Here is a 13,744-nt window from a genome sequence, read left to right on the forward strand (position 1 = left end):
TAGTTAATACTGAAGTTACAAACACAATCACACCAGTGTTAGGAAAAAACCATGTATGAAAGTTTTCTTTAGCATCGCAGCCCCTAAGAATATTTCAGCGATTGAAATCAGGATTCAGTGTGTGGTTGAATATGGCAGTGTGCACGTGACCTAGTTAATTTCCTTATTATCTTCATATTCTCCAGACTGCATGAGCTTTGCTTGTGATTTCCACATAGTTTCTCCTATAATCTTCTCGAAACAGTTTTCAGCAACTCAAACAACAAAAATATTATAAGATCGAAATGGAAGTATAACCCTGGAAGCAAAACTATGAGAATGTCTTCAAAGAAATAATATAAATTGGAATTAATAAGTCCACTTGTTGAGTCACAATGGTTGCCATGGGTGGCGTTTGACGGAAGCGCTGCTGTTTGGACTAAACAACAGCGGGGAACCAGGAAGGAGCTCCTTCCAGGCCACAGACCTGTGTGCCAGCTTCTGTCAGGTTTACCTTGACTCCCAATCTGCGCACCTTGACAGTCTCACTCCATTCAAACTTCCTGCACTGGCTCCTGCACCTGGACGTGAATGCTTCAGGCCCGGCAGCTGAGGTTGGGTGGGAATCCACCCCAACTCAGTCGACACCAATATGGTAAACACAGCTCTTATTCTTAACTGTAAACTGGATCTTTAAGACGGTTTCATCTATTTATGTTCTGGAGTGCTCTAAGGGAAATGATGTTGAGTGCCATAGAGAAGCCCAAACATGTACAAAACTATGAGATCACTGCTTATCTTTCTTTAGGGGCTGAAGTCATAGAGCATAGCTGAATTTTGCCTCTATTAACAAAGAAAACATATAGGCTGGTACTACCCTCTTTTTCATAGAAGGCAACAGCCACCTTTATCCATGGCCTTCTTTTTTCCTCACTGGTCTGGCTTCATCCCTGTTGCGCTACTGGGTTGGCTTCCTCCAAAATTATGAATCACCTTCTAAGTTCCAAACCGATACCTGGTACTCACTCCACATTATGGAGGGTCTCATTAAAACACTCCATTTCCCCCTTCTAATTCTGACCTCTCCTTCTCCATTTGCCCCTCGCTTATAAATATGGGTCTTTGTTCTTACTCTTTTATCACCCAAACTTCCTTCTTCAGAGATCCCACGCATTTTCCTGGTCTCCTACCTGTAAGGTGAGTTTTCTTTTTAAATTTTTTTTTTTATGTTTTTTTTTTATTTTTTATTTTTATTTATTTCTAGGAGAGAGAGAGAGACAGACAGCGTGAGCAGGGGAGGGTCAGAGAGAGAGGGAGTGACAGACTCTGAAACAGGCTCCAGGCTCTGAGCTGGCAGTCAGCACAGAGCCCGACGCGGGGCTCGAACCCACGAACCGCGAGATCATGACCTAAGTGAAAGTCGGACGCTTAACCGACTAAGCCACCCAGGCGCCCCTGAGTTTTCAAATCTAAATGGTCATCCTTGACTTTGCCCTTACTTACAGTTCTGCATCCTCAACCAACAATGGACATTTCTCCCTTGTCACGGTAACTATAATATGTTAAAATTGGGTTTTTCAACCTGAGCTCACCAACATAACATTTGAATATATATATACAAATATATGTATTTGTTTGGGTTTGTGGTAGTTAGTATCTTTCTCCAAGTCACCTACACAAATTTCATTTAAATGTTGAATTTTATTGATTCTTTATTGAACCATATGAAATTTCTGTCGGTCAAAAATGGTCAAATATCAATCATTTCATACAATTCATTTTATGATTGCCATTGTAAAAGTCACAGCCTTCTGATCTCAAATTACTCCAGTAGTTTCTTGCTCTCTGCACATCCATTTCTCTCTCTACAGCTCGTGCTGAACATTGTCAACTTATGAATCCTTCTGAAACACTCATCTTTGAGAATTTCCTATTATCTAAAGTAAAAAGACTAAATTCCTTCACTTTCCACTTATGATCTTCAACAGTCTGCCCCCAAACCTACTTTTCCAGGCTCCCGGCTCTACTCAACTTCCGATTGCTGCTGTTACATTGGAACTGGTGTAAGGCCATCCTTCTCCCCTCTTTATTCAGGGAACTCTCTTCTCTTACTTCAAAGATCCCTGTGCCCTATAGACTTACTGAAACATTAATTTCACATAGCTCAGGGAAATCTCCAGTATCATTCACTTCATTTTTAATTGTTTGTACTCATGAATTGTCCTTCTACAGTCTGTTTAAATGCCTTAACAGTAAAATGGAGCCTTCTTTGTCTCTCTATTTCTTCATTAAGTGGAGCCTAGAACTTTATATAAAGTAAGTGATCAAAAAATAGCTGCTGCTGCTCCTAGTAATTTTTTAAATGGTCTGAGTCTTGGCCCAGATACTATCATTGAATCTACTAATCTGAAAATATCTCGCCCGGAGATAGGTGTCTTTTAAAGTAGCTTTTGGGCCCAACTCTACTTCCTATCAATGCGACTACAATTTATGATATCATGCACTGTGGACTGATCTAACTTTTGGGCAGACTCTTAGATTTCATCAGAATGAAAACTGATGAAAGAGATTTTCTAGAGATTTTTTTAATTCTTGGAGACTAGAATTTCTTTATCTTTCTAGCAATGCAATCTTGGAGAGATGTATCTCAGAATCTACTAAATCCAAACAGCTCAAAGCCTACCGTTAAATTGAGAAGCTTTGATACATGAATCCTGTTCTCACGGGAACTCATAATCTGTTATCTGAATATCCAGGCAATTGCCTCTTTTGTCATCAAGTCATAATTGTCTCGTTCTTCCACAGTCTGCTTGATTTATTTTCAAATACCCTTGATCCTTGTCTTCTCAGGGATAAAAATAAAATAATTCTTATAAGCCCAACTGGTCCCCTAATGTCCTCTATCCATGTTTCATCAATGCTGCCAGACAATCGCTGAGATTTAATCCAAGAGGATTTAAAAATAAGCTAGTTTATGTTTTTAAATAACTCCCTAAAAAGGTAACTCTAAATCCTGAATTTCTATCTCTTGAGAGATTTCTATTGCACTGTGTATTTTGTCGTATGGCACAAAGGAAAAAAGGTAACGATGGGTTCTTCTGACTTTATAATAGTTCTGCTAATCATCAATAAAAATAAAGATAAGAAATAATTCTTATAAAAGAGCACACTGCCTTCTGGTCCTTTAGGCCATTGTCAAAGGTCATTCATCAAAAGAAGAGTCAACAGAATTAAAGGTTTCTACCATTAAGCTTCAATGAGGAAAAGATTCAGTTCAGAGAACCAAAACATATATGATTTGGGAATAAAATAAATTAAATCTATAACTCAGTCTTCAAATAGAATATACCTAGTTACATTTTCTAAGTGGGATACCATCCAAAGTCATTTGGTTTCAATTTATGATTAAAGGCATAGAGATAACATATTCATTTAAATAAACTGTGTTCATGAATTATTGAGCCATATAACTGATATTTTAACTTTAGTTAAAGATTAATTCTGGTTGTCCTTACACTTTCCTTAAATCCTTTTACTTTGTAATTAAGAGGAAAGATTATGTTTAAAATTAATTTATATGTCATATTAGAAAGGAAAGAAAATTGATCGCACAAAGGAGAAGAATTTCCCTTGACTCAGACCTATTGATCTAAAATGGGTGCCAAATAAAAGATCTCGGTTTTTTTTATTTGACCTTTGGTCATCCCTCATTTATCTAAGAACAGATTACAAAGCTTTCTTACAAAAACTTCTTTTCTTAATTTATATTCAATGTAATATTATTAAAAGCATGTACTTAGTCCATACAAATTCATATTTCCATTAGCCCTTTCTTAAATACTGTTATCTGTGAACTAAGTGCAATGAATATCCTTTTAAATTAGCCATAATTCATATTTCCAAAAGAAAAGAGTTACATTTTTACTTGTTACATTTCAATTCACATCCAAAAATATTTGTTGATTGCCTACTATGTAAAAGTACTTTAGTAATTCCACTAATATTTTGTAAGAAATACAAGTATAATATATGAATATTTTGATTGTATTTGTATCAGGTGGAGTGGGCAGCCTTTTGAGATGGCACCTCATAATCCCTGACCTTTAATGTTTGTGCCATTGTCTGGCCCCCTCCCAAATTATATCAGGGATGGTCTGTATGGAAATAGAATATGGCAGAAGCATGCTATTGTATAATAAAGAATTTTCCTGGCCTCATCCCTGGTTCCTGAAAAAAGTTAGGGCTCGTGTCTGTCCTTCATAGTGCGCTCCTCAGACCACACCTGAGTTTATGCTAATGAGCTGACTTGAAAGATCCCTAGAAGGCTTCACAATGAGGGCCAGCCACACCAGAAAATCCAACCTTGGGACTAGAGCAGTGGTACTTTAGAGCCACATGATCTCAGTCAGAATTCCTGCAAGGAAACAGAAAGCTGACATTGAACTTAATCCTGTGGTCGATGATTCAATCAATAAGACTTATGGAACAAAACCTTAACAAAAACCCTTGACATCCCAGAAGCCGGGTGAGCTCCCTGGGGGGGTGATACACAGCAATATGGTCAGCACCGTGTATCCTGCAGATGTGGGCATTTTGTGCTCCAGATCTTTCTAGACCTTGCCTTTCAACTCTTTGTTTGGCTGGTTCTGATTTATATCTTTAGAACAATGGTAAATATAGTACCTTCCTGAGTTCTGAGTCATCCTAAATACTGAACCTGAGGGGATAGTACAAACCACAACTGGTAGTCAGTGGGTCAGAAGTGTAGGTGGTCTGAGAACCCAGAGCTTGAAGCTGGTGTCTGAAGTTCAGGGCAGCCTTGTAGGGGACTGTGCCCTTAACCTAGGAAACATAACCAAATCCAGGAAAGGTAGAGTCAGAATTGCAGTATGTGTGGTAAATCACTTCCAAAGGGTAAATCTAAAAGACACTGTGGCTTCTGCCTTTCTCTCTGGGATCCCTTGCTCTGGGGGACGTTTGCAGCCATGTTGTAAATGTCCATGAGTGAGAAACAGACCTCCAGCCAACAGCCATGCGAGTGAGCCTTTTTTGCAACTGGGTCCTCCTGCCTCAGGGAGGTGTTCAGATAGCTAGAGCTCTGACTGACGTTTGATTGTAATCTCATTTGAGATCCTGAGCTACAATTACCCCGCTGAGCCACTCCCAGATTCCTGAACCCCAGATACTGGAAACAGCAAAAGCTTACTGTTTTTAGCCACCAAGTCTGGGGTAATTTGTAGTACAGCACTAAATTATTCACTCAGCAACATGAGGGTATTTGAGTTTGGTTTTAAGATTCAGATCTTGTTTTCCAGTTCATCCAAAAGAAGAATGTGCAACTTCCCCTTCCTTGGTTGATTTTTCTTTAGGATGTATCTCAGTAAATGTCAAATGCCCCCCCTCCCCAACAAGCAAGGGTAAGCTAAGCTCTACAATAAGCTAACAGGCCCCAAAATCTCAGCAACTTTTCACAGGAGTCTGTATAATTTATTGTCAAGTTGGCTAAGATACAGTGTAGATAGTGTGCTCTTGGCTCAGGGGGTAGAGTCCCATGATTTATCGCTTACATACAACACCCAATGCTTGCTTGCTTGCTTGCTTGCTTGCTTGCTTGCTTGCTTGCTTTCTTTCTTTTTAATGCTTCTTTATTTTTGAGTGCAAGCAGGACAGAGGTAGAGAGAGAGAGGGAGACACAGAATCTGAAGCAGGTTCCAGGCTCCGAGCTGTCAGCACAAAGCCGGATGTGGGGCTTGAACCCACGAGCTGTGAGATTATGACCTGAACCGAAGGTGGACACTTAGATGAAAGAGCCACCCAGGCGCCCCTGGCAAAGCAGGTAGATGCAGTCTGAACAATTGTATTCCAGGCAGAGGAATGTAGTGGAGCCTGCTTTCATCTCTTCACCTCCTCACGTGGGAGAAAGTCAGGAAGGTCTCCTCCCATGGGGTCCAAGCAGCAGAGATGGAAATTACCTCACTTCCGCCCACTTCCCAGGGCCATACTCCATCACACAGCACCAACGTAACCTCAAGGGAAGCTGCACCATGTGCTTTTTATACCTGGCCAAGAAGAGACAATGGAATTGGTGACGATCGGAAATCTCTGCCATAAAGCAGAGACCTGCTTTCATAGCAGTGTCCTGGGTGTGGTGCGTAGGATCAAAAGGTCCAAATATCAGCATCTCCCCTCCAAAATAAGAAGAGTCTTCATGATTCATGGGCCACAGGCTGATGTAGTAAGGATAAACACCTCTACCAGCTGGCACTCATGCTGTTTCATGATTTTTAGTTTCTATTTCCATGAAACTGGTATGCTGTTTACACTGTAACAAAAACACATAGAGCCAAATGTAGATCTCTCTGTTTCACATACTATCAAGTTTTCTATTCCATCACACTTGAAACAGCAACAATACCTATAAATTTATGTATGAGTTGATTGTGTGGAGTGGGTTGAAGAATATTAAAACCAGAGATGAGTGGAAGAAGGGCATTTTCCTATGATCCAGACACACACACCTGGGTCACGTGTTCTAACCTGGATTGCTTCGAAGATGGACTCGTTAGTGCCTAATTTCTCCAGCTTCTCTCATCTGCTGGCATTCACTTTATGGAACTTGCAGGCTTTACCCAGCACAGATACGAAGCCAGGCCCCACCATGGCAGCTTACATTCCAATGGGCTTACACACACTAACATGCAGCAGCAGAGTATAATGAATCTTGCTGCCCTAAGCATATACTAATCCTTTACCTGCCACCGTCTTCTCCACTCCACACCCCTGCTCTACTTCCTCCAACCCTCAGCAGACACACATACCTTCCATACGTGGCCAGTCCACACGCTTAGGCTTATGCTTCCTTATACAACCATTTCCCATTCTGGAATTGAAGACATTGAAGCTGTGGGCTTAAAAGGCCCTACTATTCAATATTGGGTCTTGCTAAATTTGAATCTGAAATCTCCCTGCCCCTTCAGGACCTTTAATTTAGACTAAAGGACTAGAAGGAGACCTACAATATATATATTTCTACAGCCCCAAGACCTATCCACTGAATTCCTCTGTGCTGACAGCTATGTTAAACTTGAAGCTTCTATCAGGATCAAAGCTGCATGGATATGACATCACACTATGACTGGCTTGATGGAAAGGCTTTGGGGGGGGGGTGTTTTGTAGGGCATTTTATTTTTTTATTTTTTTTAATTTTTTAAAAATTTATTTCTGAGGAGAGAGAGACAGCATGAGCAGAAGAGGATCAGAGAAACAGGGAGACCCAGAATCTGAAACAGGATCCAGGCTCTGAGCTGGCTGTCAGCACAGAGCCCGACGTGGGGCTCGAACCCATGAACTGTGAGATCATGACCTGAGCCCAAGTTGGACTCTCAACTGACTGAGCCACCCAGGTGCCTTGTGGGGCATTTTATTTATGTTATCTATTTATTATTATTTATTTATTTATTTATAATTTACATTCCAGTTAGTTAGCATATAGTGCAATAATGATATCAGGAGTAGATTCCAGTGATTCATCCCCTACATCTAACACCCAGTCCGCATCCCAAGTGTCCTCCTTATGCCCCTTATCCATTTAGCCATCCCCCCACCCACAACCCCCCCAGCAACGCTCACTTTGTTCTCTGTATTAAGAGTCTCTTCGATCCAAAGGCTTTTGACAGGTCAANTAATTTTTAGTATTTGTTAAGACATTAAGAAATCACCATAATGTTGCCCTTCACATACATGGATGATAATGCTACAATAAAGTGGAGAATACAGAAATAGATATGAATATCTAAATATAAAAGCAGATTATGTTGGAAACAAGAAAGACAACTTATAAGAATATAAAACACCCCAAACCACTGTCATCATACACTCATTTGTTAGTTCCTGGTAACTCAGAAGAAAAAAAGATATATATGTATATATTTGATAGATAGATCTATATGTATATATATTTTTTTCCGAAGCTATTTGGTACACACACAGACCTAAAATTTAAATTGAAACTTGAGGTGCACTTGGGTGGCTTAGTCTGTTAAGTATCCTACTTCGGCTCAGGTCATGATCTCACGGTTCATGAGTTCAAGCCCCACGTCAGGCTCTGTGCTGATAGCTCAGAACCTGGAACCTGCTTCAGATTCTGTGTATGTGTCTCTTTCTGTCTCTACCTTTCCCCTGTTTGCGCTGTGTGTATCTCTCTCTCAAAAATAAACATTAAAAAAAATAAAAACATAAACTGACACTTGAGGTTAAAAGTTGATTTTTTTGGCTACGTGGCACATACGTGAAAGAAGAAAGGGATGATACAAAGATCCAGACTCTCATGTTCCCAAATTTCTGTCTGCAGTTACTTTGAACTTTAATGATGATAATGAGATTGAAGTTTAATCATGTTTTACTACCTTTATAAGAAACAGGTGAGAATGGGGGTAGAGAATGGAAAATCTGTGCCCTAACAAGTGTATTAATCGCCCTCTTTTGTTTAAATCTTGATTCATCTAGACTGCAAATTTGGAAACTCTTGCTATCTTATCCTATGCTCTGCTCTTTGTCCGCAGATAGATTAAAGAACAAAAATAAAAATGAAAAAAATAAAATAGCTTTCGTGTTTTGACCTCCTCTGTAAGCACTCTGAAAATATGCTTTAAATAAACAGGCATGGAGTATTTTTCATTCTATTCTCTCTGGAAGAAGAGAACGGGGCCAGAAGTTTCCACTGTCCTTTTTTCTAAATACTCTGTTTTATCTGCCAACCATGCTTTGCAAAGAGAGGGGGCTGAATACAAAACAGCTCCAAATCCTCTTCTCACCATGAGTTTGTATGAGTCATTGAACTGAAGACCTGGACAAGTCCCCAGCTGGTCATAGGCAGGTAACTCTTATTAGAGTTGAGATTCAAAAGAAAGCTAACACAGGAAAAGTTCAGCTGGGGGCAAAATTTAACCTTTTCCTTTCTGGAAGTAAAAACCGAACCCATTTTGTCTTCACATTAAAAACGGGTGGGAAGTTTGTCTCCCAAAGAGAACATACAGAAAATTCATTTTTTCCATTGTAAACATTAATGTTAGGTTTAAATTCTAACATTCATACGTAGCTTGTCTCTTTGGAAGGCTCTAGGGCATGTGACAGTGCTTTTCATCATTTGCTTCTAGGAGAAACATGAAAGTGATGCACCCCCACGCCTATCCTCACTCAAAGGGGTTGGGACCATTGGGCGAAATGTATTCACCCACAAAATTCTGAGCACCGTGTGTCTGACGCAACCTGAGGTTTAGGAACAGAAAGATGAACAAGAAGGACAAGAGAAACTTGTCTTCTGCCTTTATGATCTGCAGGACTTTTGTGTCATTCTCCTCAATTCAAAAGCTTAGCTCCCATGATACTTACCCTGAGAGTACTTTCTCTACCCTGCACAGTTCTTTCTTCCTTCTTCCCAAGAAGTTCAGATCATAGGTGTTTTCACAGGACACAGAGACAGTGTTAAGATCCTTTGGGTGCTCCCATCGGCAGTGTGTGTAGATGGTAGAGGTAGGGGTCAGGAGGAGGTGGGTGGGCTTCTGCTTAGCTTTTGAAAAGATGCCAGACACCTCCAATCTCCTAAGTAGAACACATTTCCGAGAAATTCTTGCTCTGCTTGCCAAGTGCGTGCTTTGTCCAAGACAGAATGGAGGAACAGGCTGTAACTGATCTCTTCACCCCATGCGACCCCCACACCCATGGGCAGTGGCAGTTTTTCCTATGCATCAAATCCCCCTTATGTGCTGTGCGCACATACATGTATTTCTGCTCATCTTCTATTCTCTATCTGAGAGATGCCGAAACTCTTACAATCTGTGTAACATTTGGACAACATGTATAGGAAGAGACTCTGTTTTTCAGAACTAATCTGTTAGCGACCCTGTTTTAGCTTCAGCCAAATATTAAGATTCAGCTGCTCTGGGTGGTGATGGGTTTATATTGGTCTTTCTCACTGACAATTCTAATGGAGTTTGGTTTTGCTTTTTCTTTCTTCTTTGTATTAATTCCGGACATTATGAATTAAAGGATTTGTTAATTAACAATTAAAGGTTTTGTTAATAAAACAACAATTGTTTAATCAGCAATCATTTATTGAGCATCTATTATGTGCCATGCACTTTCTTGGCACACACGGACAAAAAAATCCTCTGTTAGGGCGTTTAAAGCCATGAAACGTATGTACATGCGCACACAGACACACAGACACACACACAACTTTACATATAACGCCAGAATGGCAGCAAGGGTTTTAACTATATAATACACGGATGAAGTCCATCTCAGGTGTCATACTCTTTCCCTTAATTCTCACAATCACCTGAGAGATCAATATTATGAGGAATTTAGGAATTTAGGAGATTTATAAGTTATGCAGCGAAACATCAAAGTTCTTTTCTACCCACAAGCCCCTAATGCCCTCTATGAAAGAACAAGTTTTGAAATGAGCAAATGAGCCTTTGACATGTGAAACTTAGAATCACGACAATTGACTGAGCAGTGCTCAATGAAGAGGAACACCTTCCCTTCCTTGCCACTCTTTGTTTCCATGCTCCCATTTTCCTGCAGAGGAAAGGAGTGCCGCCATGTTTCCAGAAACCAAAACTGGAAAGCAGAGTAACTGCTAACTTTCCTGGTCTTCAAATTGCACAATAATCAACTACCCCATTTTCCTCACATCACTTCACAAAAATGCCTTTTCCTGAAATCTTTCCATTCTCTGTACTCTCCCCTGATTGGCTCACTTGCAATGTCTCCCCTGAAATATTAAAATCTTCCATCGCATCCCTCCATCTTGTTCTCGTGTTCCTCCCTCTGACCACCAGTGCAGGCCGGTCCCTGCACACAAACCCCCCACCCGTATTGCAGCCAGGTCCCAAAGCGGCAGCTAGCCATTCCTATCATTCCTATCCAATCCGAGTCATGGCATCAAGAAACCCGAATGCAAAAACAAATGTTTTTTCTTGGTATTCTTGGATTCTGGCGCCTGTTATCACCTCTTCAAATCCCATTGCATTTTCATACGACAAATGAGAGAACGTTCAGTAAAGTCATGAACATGATACTGCTGGAGGCATCTTGCATTTCTTTTAGTTTGCAAGTGCTCTTCTTTTTTTAACATTTATTTATTTTTGAGAAGGCGTGCACTTGCTCATGTGGTGGGGGAGAAGCAGAGAGAGAGAGACAGAGTATCTGCACTGTGACCGTGCAGATAAATAGATAGAGTGTGCAGATAGATATCTGCACAGCCTGATACGGGGCTCGAGCTCAGGACCTCAGGAACCATGAGATCATGACCTGAGCCAAAATCAAGAGTCAGCAGCTAAACTGACTGAGCCAGCCAGGCGCCCCAGCTTTCTTCCTGATCACCTGTTTTGGGCAAAGTTGTAAGATCGCCTGTGGCAGCGACCTTTTGCTTTGCTTTGTCTCCTTTGGCTTGGTTTTATTTTAATTCAGCAACATAAGCTCAGAGCCTGAGTGAATGAATGACACAAACTCAGATGGGGGCCTGGACCCAAGGACTTGTTTTGTGACGTAGACCAGTGGCTGCGACCTCACAGTTAATCAATAAGTGTTTACGGCATGTCACACAACGTGTGATACCTCTGCATTTTGCCTGCCTCTAGAAACATGTATCTGCTTTTCGAACTGTCACCATGGCTTTTCTTTAGCCTAACTAAGGTAGAAAGAGACAAACACTCTACAAGTTCAAACTTGATGGTGTGTCATTTTGGTGTTTGCATATAAAATCTGCCTCAGAGTGAATTATGTCAAATATGTACAAGTGGTATTTTGCCCACAGTCATGCCAGAAATCGTAGAGCCTTCAAACTCTGGAGAATCAAACACAAGCACACGGTGCCAGCCACTGGGTGATGTAAAGGGAAGGTTTTCCCATTTTGTGGGAAAGACAACAGATCTGAAGTGAAGTCATTTGCCTGTGCTCATAAAGTAAATCAACGAAAACACCAAAGTTAACACAAGCTGGGCAAAAAAACCCAGCATACTCCCTTTGGGAGAAGCTCATGCTATTTCCACACCATATTTTCTATTTCTCGTTTCCATTTCAGCATCTGTATCTGAAGCTGAAGCCATACGGAAGCTGAAGCCCGGGTGACACGGCAGGTAGACTTCATCCTGAGTACCCTTATGACGAGTCAAAGGTCACTTAGTCGGGAGGTTCCAGTCTCGGCCCACTGTAGTTTAGTAGTTTTCTTTTATATATATATATATATATATAATTTCTAGAAGAGAGAGAGAGAGACAGCGTGAGCAGGAGAGGGTCAGAGAGAGAGGGAGATACAGACTCAGAAATAGGCTCCAGGCTCTGAGCTGGCAATCGGCACAGAACCCGACGCGGGGCTCGAACCCACGAACCGCGAGATCATGACCTAAGCGAAAGTCGGACGCTCAACCAACTAAGCCACCCAGGCGCCCCTGTAGGTTAGTAGTTTTAAAATTCAAAATGTTCATAATCAGAAAAAAAACAAGGCAGTATGGGATGAATTTTATGATTCCGCAGAGGGATTAAATCTGAGGACTCTCTTACTGCCTCTCGCTATCACTTCTTTCCGTTTCCAGGCTCCATTCCATTTTAACTCCTGGGCTGAGATTTCAGTCTTTAGCCTTCTGTGTGCCTTTCTTTTAGTTTCTATAAAGCGAGTGCTCTAAATCTAAGATCCATGAACTCTCTGCCTCCATGGATGAGCTTGAGGGGTGGGAAGGTCGTATCCATGAACTCCCTGAAACCTCAAGGAAAGTTCTGTGTGAATGTGCAGATGCGTATTTTACAGGGAGAGATTCAGTAACCTTGACAAAATTGCCATAGGAGTCAATACTGCACAACAACGAGGCCGTTACTGCCATAAAAAAGAAATAACAAGGTCCACACTACAAGTGCCACTTGGAAATCCAAATTTGTTTTGTTTAGAAATACAGGGAAAGGGTTGGCGGAAAAAAAAAAAGTGTTGGCGAAAAGCATAGAATTGTAAGTAGGGCTACTGCTATGCCAGCCTCTAGGGTAAAGTGGAATTATAGTGACAGTGACTTCTCCCCTATAAAGGGCAACCACCCCCTAACCTGAAGGAATACTGCACGCCAGCCACTCTGTCCTCTGTCTCCTTGGTGATGGCTGTACTGACTCCTGCCCACCAGCTGCTGATATGGCTCCTTTCCTGAATATCCCCAGCTCTTTGGTTTTAATGAAGTCAAAGCTCTACTTCCAGTATCTTCTGGAGTTCTCTCCCCACCCCCACGCTACATCTGTCAAATGTATGTAGATGTGAATATAAATATATAAATACATTTCCCTGGGGCAGAAATCACCCTTGGTTGAGAAACTAGGGGGAGGGTCAATTAAATAACTTTTATCTTTTTGCACAGAACAATGTGTGACAAAGAAGAGTCACTCATCAGATGGTTTTTTAAATGTTTTTATTCATTTATTTTGAGAGAGAAAGTAAGCGGGGGAGGGGCAGAGAGAGAGAAGGGAGAGAGAGAATCCCAAGCAGGCCCTGCACTGTCAGCACAGAGCCTGATGCAGGGCTCAAACTCACGAACCGTGAGATCATGACCTGGGCTGAAATCAAGCGTCGAATGCTTAACCGACTGAGCCACCCAGGCGCCACACTCATCAGATGTTTTTAAGTGATATTACAAATAGCGAGGTAAAGAAAAGGGGCTCTAAAAGAAAGAATTCACAGTTGACTCTCCAGTAATAATTATCTCAACAATTTGCTCTTTCCATG

The 13,744-nt window shown here is 41.1% G+C and overlaps 1 long non-coding RNA gene across 1 annotated transcript; it reads left to right on the top strand.

Annotated features, from left to right (window-relative positions):
- Positions 1–443: 443 nt before the first annotated feature.
- Positions 444–13,210, top strand: LOC144222137 (uncharacterized). The gene is made up of 3 exons (XR_013332308.1): positions 444–634; positions 12,068–12,122; positions 13,060–13,210. It is a non-coding gene; the product is annotated as an uncharacterized LOC144222137 (long non-coding RNA).
- The last annotated feature ends 534 nt before the right edge of the window (positions 13,211–13,744 follow it).

This window comes from Crocuta crocuta, unplaced genomic scaffold, assembly GCF_008692635.1.
Source record: "Crocuta crocuta isolate KB4526 unplaced genomic scaffold, BGI_CrCroc_1.0 scaffold190, whole genome shotgun sequence".
NCBI classification, from domain to species: Eukaryota; Metazoa; Chordata; class Mammalia; order Carnivora; family Hyaenidae; genus Crocuta; species Crocuta crocuta.